Below are 10,464 nucleotides of genomic sequence, written 5' to 3' on the forward strand. Positions count from 1 at the left end.
TGGTGCCTTCACTATGCTCACCATCGCAAACGTATGTAACTTTGTACAAAGCCCTACAAGTTACACATGAAGCCGTCACTAAAACTGACCATTCCTGACACAAGGATCAGCATGGGCTATGTGGCTCAAAAAGCAGTGTGGAACGGAATGTGATAGCTCCACAAAGAGAAAAGCGAGCTGATGTCTGCACAGACTGGCATACCTCAGTCACTCTGCCCATTTATCTTTGATGACATGTAAACTTCCATATTCATAAACAGTTCTGCTTGAAGGTAACATTCTTCAGAAATCCACTGAGAACAGCTGAGCACCACTAAGCCAGCACACTCCTCCTTTGGATTTCTGCTGGACTACTAACAGCAGGAAGTGCAGGAACCACAAACAAATGAGAAGTGCATAATGCTCACTGCTGCCAGCTAATAAATATGCAAAGCCCTCTAATGTGGAACATTAAAAAAAAAAAAACCTAAGTATTTGCTTCTCATAAATGATAAACACTTCCAATTGTGTAGTGAGTGGTGAAGAAAACCAGTAAGTGCTTGAAAAAGGTTATTCACTTCAACAGCCACAAATTAAGGAAGATGGTCATTACCAGCTGAGACACCAGTTGTGGACACCCCACTTGTTAATAATAAAGTGCTTTTTTACTCTTTAGCCTTGCAGCATAGGAGCTCAGCAGATGCAGAATTATAGCTCACATGTGGATTTACTCTGAGGCAACAGATCTTCTTCCCTACAACAGAGAAGGCATCTTCTCTGCCAGTGCCACATATTTTCCCCTTTCTATGACAGTTATCACAGACATACAGCCACAGAATGCTGTCATAATACTGTCAGACATACTACTGCCACAGAATAACATAGTGCCAGCATGTCAGCAAGTAAATGAACAGCAACAAAAAAAAACTCTCCAGCCCATGTAGAAGAACAAGGCAACGTTAACAAATACCCTACCCAGCTGGAGCTGCAGGATGTCAACTTTTGGACTGAACTGTGAATCAGATATTAGGACTGCAATCTCATTCCAAAAGTGTGATGGGACTTTTTTTCCTACAAATAGGACTGTCTGAAATGTCTTTTACAATTACAAATCATACAGAAAACCAGGGACAATGACTGATCCACAGCCCTTTTTGCCACAGTTTGGAGGCCTGACAATCCTTATGCAGCTGGTATATGGAGGGCTCACCTGGGGAATCCTGTACTTCAGGCAGTGGCATTAAATAGTACAGCTAGTATTAGAAAACACAAGCAATGCACAAAAATTTGGTTCTGTTACTTGTAAATGCTGAGTATAAGACTAAATATACTTCTTGTACACTGTACACTGATTCCATGGTGGGCTGTCAGTCAGTAGCTGCTCTTGCTGCCAAGACCAGGAAGGTGTCAGAGCGATCACCTGGCTTTCACCCTACAGAGCTGGAGAAATCCAGTAGGGTCACAAAGCCATGTAAACAGGGCTGCAAGAACAAATATTGGTGGGTAGAAGCACTCTGGAAGTATGCTTCATCACCCTCAGCACTGTCTGTAAGCATGCAAGGTAATAGCTGCATTCTCATTCTTTGTTCATCTAACAGGTGACTGAATTCATCTGCTTATGGCAGAGAGCATCAGGACAGAGGAAGGAATACTGACTGCCCCTGCTTCCTATTTAACTAGCTAAGAAGATAGAGTCAGGGGCAGGAGGCAGCACTAATAACTTTGAGTAGTACTTTGATTTCTGAGTGATTCTGTGTGAATCTAAATTACAGAATATAGTAGTAACTGAATCATAGAATCCTTAGAATTGGAAGTGACCATTACAGGCTATCTAGTCCAACTCTCCTGCAATGAACAGGGATGTCCACAGCTAGGTCAGATTGCCCAGGGCCTGATCCAGCCTTACCTTGAAATAATAATGCCAGGAATAGGGCATCCACAACATCTCTGGGCAACATGTTCAGTGCTTCACCATCCTCACTGTAAAAGACTTTTTCCTTATATCTAACATAAATATACCCTCTTTAAGTTTGACAGCATTTCCCCGTGTTCTATCATCTCTGCTAGCACTGAGCCACTATTCCAAGGAGTCTGTTTAAGATAGCTGTAGTTAGGGAAGTCTTAGTTGTGAAAATCAAAAGTTCACAGGAAAATTTGCTTACTATATGGCCTACACATCCTGTTTTATAGGAGAAGATTTGGATCATTTCTGAAGGACATAGTTCACAAGAAAAAATTGTTGCTATGAAGGCAATATGTTTCAGTTTACAGCATGTGTACATATTACTCTACTTTCTTCAGAAGAACTGCCTTCAAGGTACACACCTCCTTTGTGTAAGATGGATCCAGAGATCAAGCTTAAATTAGCCATCAGATCATAGAACTGGGGGGGTATACAGTGTGTCACTCAAAAATAATAGCAAAGATCTTTAAATGTTTTGTATTCAAAGAGATCCCAATATTGGAAACTTTATATAAAATATTAATGCATATTTCTATAATTCTCATTACTATAACTCTAAGAGCAGTTAAAGATAGATAATTTACAAGTAAAAAATATTTAGATAATAAAAGTCCTACTGATAGCAATGAGGGTAGAGCTAGAAGCTGAAAATTTAATTCACAGAGGATTTCTACTTCCTTTTATATTCCAAAAGCGTTGCAGGTTCATTGCATGGAAGAAAATGCAACAAGATCTGTAAAACACCACATTTTTGATGGTAGCACCAAAGTACCAGGATTCTCAGGTTTGTACTCCACAGGAAATTTTTGAGTCAAACATGATCTCACTACATACTCACCAAAAATGCAGAGCTATCAGTGAAATATTAGGTCATAATTACACCAGCAGAAACAGCTGAATTCCTACTGACATCAGCAGGGGTGTATCACAGCTTGCGTGGCACTCCTTGCAAGTAGTCACCAGCACGGCTCACAAGGGGGAGCAGCGGCGAGTCAGAACAATGCACTTGCTTTCACCGCTGCAGTTCAGTGATCTCTGCAGAGTCAGGAAGTGCTGGGAAAAAAAACAAACAAACAAACAAAAAAAAAACAACATTATAGTACTCCATTTCCACGGAGAAGGATGGGTTGAATTTACTGTACAAATTTCCTAGCAAAATTCCTGTAGATATCACCTCAAGTATCTGTCAGCATTTATCTGAGTTAGACCACATTGACAACATTACATTTGAAAGCTGGCTACTGGAACAAACTTTCCATTGATTTTAATCCATTCAAGCTAACTACCATAAGGACAAACATCATTTCAGAATTTTTGGTTCAGAGAGCACAAAGTCAGTGACACAATTGTCACAGTTCACTGATTCCTAGGACTAGCTATGATGTTTCTGCCAGTGGAAACTGGAATGTTCTTTGGTAGATCCTTCTCTTTCCAGAAGTTTTTCAGTCCTGTTTTTCTAGCATTGTTGACAGAAAAACTACAGCAAGTAGTGCATCTCTCCTCATTCCATGTAGAGCTGCTCCAAGGAGTCTTCTCTGAGGACCCTTTTTGTTGCCAAATACTTCTCTACAGTTGCTTTTATACACGTAATGCAGCAAGTTATCTTGGTTGTTAAGAGCCTCAAAGAAGCCTTTCAGCTTACACTGCTGGAAGGCTAACAGGTTTTGCATGTGACAAAAGTGGTGGTTTCAGATATCTATAAGTTGATTCATTATCTAAAGGAACATGAATGTCTTCGCTGAATGCAAAGTGCCTATCGATTCTGTGTATCTCACCGGTCTGTGATGAATTAAAAAGAACATTCCTTCATCAAGACTTAATAATCCAAATAAAGGCATTCTGCATCTATGGACCAAGATGAAAATCTGAGCTCTTCTTTCTTGACTGTATTTGTGTGAACAGATTAAGAATATTGCAACATATACTGTTTTTGCCCACGTAAAAAGTTCATCTAGAAGTATATTTGCAGGTATTGTCCACCTACAGCTTGAATTTTTTTTTCTTCTTGTGAAAAAAAACTTATCTAAATGGTCATTTACTAAGGCTCCAATTCAAAATAATCCTATGTTTTCAGCTAATGAACTTTACTAATGCTGGAAAGATAAAAACAAGACTAAAAGTTGATAATTACTATAACACTAACATTAGTCATAAAATAGATACAAACTACACTAACGCAAGTTACCAGATGGCCAGTTCAGCTACCTCCTCAGACCTAGGCTTTGAAGAGCTCTCACAATCCCCAAAGCCTCGCTTACTGAGTGTACATTGAAATAACTCCTACTGCACACCTTTTTGATGTTTTCTTTTCTACTATTCTTGTTCCAGGGTAGAACATGACTGCTGATGGGCAGAGCTTGCTTGCAGTAATGTTTCATTTCCATGTCTGCTTGCACAAGCACCTTCTTCAAACACCTGAAAGTTTGGACAAGTTTTAGTCACATTCATTCAATCATAGAATCATTTAGGTTGGAAAAGACCTTCAAGATCATCCCCATTAACGTAGTACTGCCAAGTCTACCACTAAACAATATCCTTTACAACCACATCTACATGTCATTTGAACACCTTCAGGGATAGTGACTCAATTACTTCCCTAGGTAGTCGGTTCCAATGCTCCACAATGCCTTCAGTGAAGAATTTTTCCTACTTTAACTCTGATGCAGCTTGAGTCCATTTCCTCTTGTCCAAGCATCTGTCACTTGGGAGAAGAGACCAACTTCCACTATGCTACAACTATTCACTATTCCACTATTCCTTCTAAGTGTCTGTAGGGAGCTATAAAGTCTCTCCCTGAGCCTCTTTTTCTCTATGCTAAATAACCCCAGTTTCCTTAGCCACCCCTTATATATCTTGTTCTGTAGAACATTCACCAGCTTTGTTGTTTTTCTTCGGACATGCTTCAACACTTCAATGTCTTTCTTTTAATGAGGGGCCAAAAACAGAACACAGTGTTTGAGCTGTGGCCTCACCAGAGCTGAGTACAATCACTTCTGCTTTGCACATAAAGTAAACCAGGTAAAAATGCCTTGTACATTCTGAGAATAAATTAAGGAATACAGGAAGAACATACATCATATGCAACAAGAATTTCAGGTTTGTTAATATTGCCAGCATATAATCCCTATAAAGAATCTGTTACTATAATAATTAATACCTTGATTTTTAAATAATCATATGCAACAAAATTTGTTTTGTTTCTGATACAACTGCCCTTATAGTTTCTGATTTTTGTCATTAATTCGTTTCCAAATTATTTTGCGGACTATTGCTCCTTATTGATCTACATTCATAGTTATGCAAAAGCTAGTAGGAACAGGATCAGGATTTAAGTGTTGTAACCTTTGTTGCTAACAACTTTGCATGTGACAAGCTGTATGGCAGAAAAGTTAAGTATGCTTGTAAGCAACTGTAGAATGAAGGTTTGACTATTCAGGAAAGAGATGTGCACTAACCAAAATGCAGAAGGAAAAAAAAAACAAAACACCAGACACAGAGCAGACTTCAAAAGCATTCACTGCTACCTTCTCAGTAATAGTAATTTAGATTGACTTTTAGGAGAAATATTTTAAGATATTTATTTTCTCCTTTCTGTTTTCCAAAGCCAGCAGGTTTTAATAGAGCTTTGAGTACTTTCAGAATTAATAGTTCCATATCAGTATCACTGTTGCTACTGTAAATCATGCTGAAAAATCTAGTACATGTATTTTACACCCTAAGAGTTAGAGGACATATGTGGCTCTTCCCTTGTCTACTGATGTAGTTACACCATTATAAAAGACCACTAGGTTGGTCAAACAGGACTTGCCCTTGGTAGGCCATGCTGATTCTCCTATATCACCTCCCTGCCTTCCATGTGCCTAAGCATACCATCCATGAGGATCTGCTCCATTATATTTCCTGGCACAGAGATGAGACTAATGGGTTGGTAGTTCCTGGGGTCATCCTTTTTACCCTTCTTAAAAATGTGTGTGATGCTGCCTTTTTTCTTGTCACCAGGGATTTCACCTGACTGCTGTTACTTTTCACATATCACTGAAACTGGCTTGGTGACTATACCAGACAATTCCCTCAGGACTCTGGGATGCACCTCATCGGGACCCATAGACTTGTGATGTTCAAGTTCCCCAGGTGGTCAAGAACCCAATCTTTGCACACAACAGGGTGAATGATGCTTGCCCAATCCCTTCCTTTCGAATCACTTTTTCAAGGGCTCTTTTGAACCATTTGTTCAAAGGCTGTGTGATGAGCAGTTATTAGAGAAGACCAAGGCAAAAAAGTTGTTGAGTACCTCAGCCTTTTCCTTGTCTGTTGTTATCAGTTTGCCTGTGTCACTCACTGTGGGGGGTTACATCCTTTTAGATTTCTTTTTTCTGGAGAAGTCTTTCTTGTTCTTCTTGGCACTCCTTGCCAAGTTTAGTTCAAGCTGAGTCTTGGCTTTCCTGACATCATCCCTACACAGCCTAGCAGCTTCCTTATATTTCCCACGGTACCTGATTTAGACAGGAATAAAACCAGTACAGCTCTGCTGATGTTCTCTTCAGCTATTCCAGATTCATTTCTGAAGAGACTAAATCAAATAAATTCTTCCCATAAGCCTGCAGACTTTATCTCCAGTCTATCCTGCAGTAACACTGAGATTACTCTCAATCACACATAACTTAGGCCTGCTGGCAGTAGCTGTACAATCACTGTAAGCACTGTGCTCTGGCAGCCTTCCACAAACAGGTAGAAAGACCCTGGTATTTTACTGACTCTGTTCCAAAGGAACACAAAAGCGCCAGGCATAACTCCCTGGCTTTCACAGTCACTTTGAATTGCGCTACTGCAGCTCTGTTGCTCTGTTTGTGACTCTGGACTAAAAAGAGTGTAATTTCCCCACTTTCTTTTCACACACTTAACATGGCAGATTAAATAGCACATTATTTTATGACCTCAAACTTTCAAAATTATTTTCATTGTTAAGCACTTCTCAGGAATCCTTATGTTAATGCATTGATTTTGTTCAGGTCATGTGGGGAAACTTATGTGGGAAAACTTATGTGGGCTTTTTACATTAAATCAATTTTGGTAAGACTCTTGTGGAGTTAATATTGTAAGATTTACTCTGGACTCAAAGTATAGACTATAATATTGAGGTTTTTTCAATGCCTATGGAACAATCACATAAGAAGACAACTAGCCTTCTATTGTTCATCTGAAATGGTTTTCTTAAAAGTGAATCAACTAGACACTGTATAAACCTAGTACAGTATTTACTGTGTTTTTGCTGGAAAAAAAATAATATACATATATTTAGCTCTTAGATCAATGCTTTCTTCAGCCTCAATATATAGAAATCAGTGAACTAAGGCATGTACAGGTAAGAACAATTTATAACAGAGTATAAAGCACTGCATTCTTCTTTCTTTATATATTCTTTTCCTATTCAGGTAACTTTGTCATTCCTTCAGCTTCACAGACAAGCTAAGAACAGTTATGTTGCTTAGAAATAACAAAGTCAAACCACTCTCATTTTCTTTTTACTTGGCATTTTTTTTGCCTTGCAAACTGGAAATACAAGAAAAATTATTTACAACTCTCATTCTCTATTTCATGTGCAACATACTCCCTAGCACTGCACTTCAGCATGAAAATATTTAATGAAGTAGCATGTACAAATATTTAATGTGATTTTTAACACCTACAGTTGCTTTAGTTTAATTTACTAGTGCTAAATTTCTGAAAACTTGGCAGATTCATCAGACTGATTAATTTTATTCTCAGTAGTGGGAAATTCTATTGGAGGCTGAGATCCGTTTTGTTCTCTTCAATATGATGTGCATACATAGCATACAATCACAAAGAAGTTTAGACAGTGTATTGACTTACTCTGCATTACAAACTCTAAAAATTCTTGGCTTAGATTCAGTTCACACAGTCAAAACTTGACATTGATTTACTTCATAATAAGGACTAATTGTGACTAACAAAACACCCCACTGTAAGTGACACTACTTACAGTGAACATATCGTATCAGTCTGTGGTCAACATGTATCCAGGATCTCATTTAAGCCCCAAAAGTGATTTAGGACTTAAGCTGCCTGAACGACAGTTGTTCTCTCCCTTCATATTTAAAAAGTTGGGACTACCCAGTGTACCTGAGCCCTCATTTTTATAAGAAACAGATGTTCATGATGCTGGATGTTGCTAAAAAGTGTTAAGAGGCCTGTCTTCTTTTATAGCCAGTCTCCATCACTTTGTGGTAAGTTTCAATTAGGAACTACAAACAGAGGGAGCAGGCTCTTTAGAAAAAGGGGGGGAAAGCTGCTTATTTTCTATTTCTTTTCACTTTGCCTTTTACAGTATTCTGAACAAAACAGATCCTTAGCATCTCTGGGAAGGAAATTTAAGTAAATATACTTCCAGGAAAGCTAGAATCCTTTAATTCTTTGTGTTACCCTTCCCTAAAATTAAACAACTAATTTAAATAGATGATAAACTTTTTTTATTTCCAAGCATTCAGTATCAAACAGTTTTATCATAGAGCCTAAGAAAAAGACCAATAATCTTCCAAAACACCACAAAATAGACAATAAATGTTATTTAAAAATTATTTTAAAATACAGTAACTTAAAAAGTCTTTAAGGGTTAGAAGCATGCAATGAGTTTTCTGTCAGATCTTCTAGAGCTTTTGACCTTCTAAGATTCTTGACTCTTTGCTCTTTACCACTATATCTTAATTTCACCTGGTAAATAAAATATTGTAAGATACTTACATTCCATTGTCTCCCATTTTGATTATGCAAACTGAACTTCAGAATTCATGAAACCAGACAGCTTATTTGTGTAACTACATCAAAGCTTCAGAATCAAGTTATATACTCTGCCAATGTGGGAGATAAGAATTTTAAATAGTAGGAAGAAGGCACCTGTGCCAACTATGGCAAATGCTCTTCAATGGAACAACATCATCAGAATAAATTTCCAGAGATATACATCTGTGAATAAAGAATAAAGATTAAAATGAAGCTCCTCCATGTTATTAAATAAAGAAAAGCTGAAAAAAAAAAAAAATACCTCTTGCCTGCAACTAAGATGGACTGGAAGGAAAATTCTCATTCAGCTCAACCTAAAGGATTCACGTACCTCAGTGAAGGCATCTATAACTTGTTTAAACACATCTCAAACCAGACACTGAAGCATACATAGTATGATTTCGTTAGGACAACCTTTTGGCTGAGTTTTGTCCAGCAGATTATTAACATGAATTATATTTGCACAAATCAAGTCAACCACATCTGAAGGAAATCTGAATATAATCATCTTCTTGCTTTTCACATTACCTCTAGGCTCCTGTGTTTGTACAATTTGATTAGTTTTCTCCCTCTGTTTTCCCACAGTGTCTCCACAGTGCACTGCTGCTCATACAGCCCTGAGAATGCATTCCCAAGGTAGTTTAGCCCAGGCTTGAATAAAAGAGAACTCCACGGAAGACTTTCTGCAAATACACTGATGTAAAAAAAATAGCTGCTATATGACATAACTTCAGCTTGGCATGGAGCTTCTTACAAGATGTAAAGTTATGCATTATAAGAAAAAGATGTCTGAGAAACTCATTCTTCTGTTTTGTAGCAATAAAACCAGGCAAAGTTGCGATTATTTATTACAAAACCAGTTATGCATGGTAGGTGGAGTAGGCAGTAAACAAAATCTTAAATATTGTTGTGACAGAAGAATTAATATTTTAATTTCAGGAGTGGGAACAACAGTTGTGGTAATGACTCCAGTGTTATGACCACAGGTATTTCCAAGTTTGTTCACTGTTGTATCCCAAGAATTCTCATTTTAAAGAAACATCTTCCTCTGCTTCATGATTAATCAGCCAATAAATTGAAAAGATGCCAGGAAAATTCAATTACTTTAGCACAATCATACGGCTATTAAAGCATAATTTGTATTCAGATTGGACCTTAAAGCAATCATCGTGGTCTGTCAGTAATTTGAGGACTGGCTGTTTGGATGATAGTCTAATAACTTGGAAGACTCGGCTCATTGTTGAGAAAGTCTTAATAGGTATGTGAAATCTCAGTTGAATTGACAGAGACAGATAGCAGGGGAAAGAAAAAGAAAAAAGACATCTATCTTTCATAACACTTCCAAAGTGCTCCATAAAGGAAAAACATTCTTGCTGACTGAGATACTTAATGTACTTTCAGAATTTCTTCTGCAGCTCAATTCATAAAAAGTCCCATTATCTGTTCTGGTTTCAGAAACTGGGGTTGACTCAATCATCCCAATTTTGGAGAAAGGCTTCTATTTGAGAAACTGTTGATATAATGTGCTTAACTGGTAGAAATTTAGTAATTTTACTCCTTCAAAGAAGGAACTAATATAAAAGTATAGTAAAGAAGAAGAATATTATATATATTGTTAAGAATCATCCCTGCTATTAGGTCTCTGAGGTTTGTTTTACTTTCATATATTCAGGGTATCATGAACCTATTAATTTCACAACCACTTAGGTTGGGAAAAAGAAAGG

The 10,464-nt window shown here is 37.6% G+C and overlaps 1 long non-coding RNA gene across 1 annotated transcript; it reads right to left on the reverse strand.

Annotated features, from left to right (window-relative positions):
• Nucleotides 1-498: 498 nt before the first annotated feature.
• Nucleotides 499-10,443, reverse strand: LOC109363998. Its single transcript, XR_002109943.2, has 3 exons — nt 8,702-10,443; nt 4,234-4,357; nt 499-2,995 (listed from the first exon to the last, which is right to left on the reverse strand). It is a non-coding gene; the product is annotated as an uncharacterized LOC109363998 (long non-coding RNA).
• Between the last annotated feature and the right edge of the window lie 21 nt (nt 10,444-10,464).

Source organism: Meleagris gallopavo, chromosome Z (assembly GCF_000146605.3).
Source record: "Meleagris gallopavo isolate NT-WF06-2002-E0010 breed Aviagen turkey brand Nicholas breeding stock chromosome Z, Turkey_5.1, whole genome shotgun sequence".
Classification (NCBI taxonomy): Eukaryota; Metazoa; Chordata; class Aves; order Galliformes; family Phasianidae; genus Meleagris; species Meleagris gallopavo.